Source organism: Limulus polyphemus, unplaced genomic scaffold (assembly GCF_000517525.1).
Source record: "Limulus polyphemus unplaced genomic scaffold, Limulus_polyphemus-2.1.2 Scaffold3834, whole genome shotgun sequence".
Lineage (NCBI taxonomy): Eukaryota > Metazoa > Arthropoda > Merostomata > Xiphosura > Limulidae > Limulus > Limulus polyphemus.
The window spans coordinates 15,505-15,891 of record NW_013669444.1 but is presented as its reverse complement, the minus strand read 5'-3'; positions in this window follow the sequence as shown (position 1 = coordinate 15,891).

Here is a 387-nt window from a genome sequence, read left to right as displayed (position 1 = left end):
CTAGTTTAAAACTTCCCTTATAGCTGAGTTAATAGCCGTAGCAAACTAGCCTATCTCTATCTTATTGAAATCTAAACCATCCATTCCAGAAAAACTCCCTTCTTCCACTGAACTGATCCCACAAGTCCAACCAACCAACCTGCTCATCATTGCATACTAAGTCTAACATTTAGCCCTAGTGATCTACTTATAACTTCATCTCCACATTTAATTCTGGGCAGTATCCCTCACATAATTAAATTATGTCCTTTTCCTTTAAATGCCTTTATCAACCCCTTGTACTTACTAATTAGCTCCACTGGCCTACCTTTCCTTACATCATTAGCTCCTACATGCACCACATTACATCTCCGGCTCCTTCAATTATATCCTCCATCTATGCCCCTG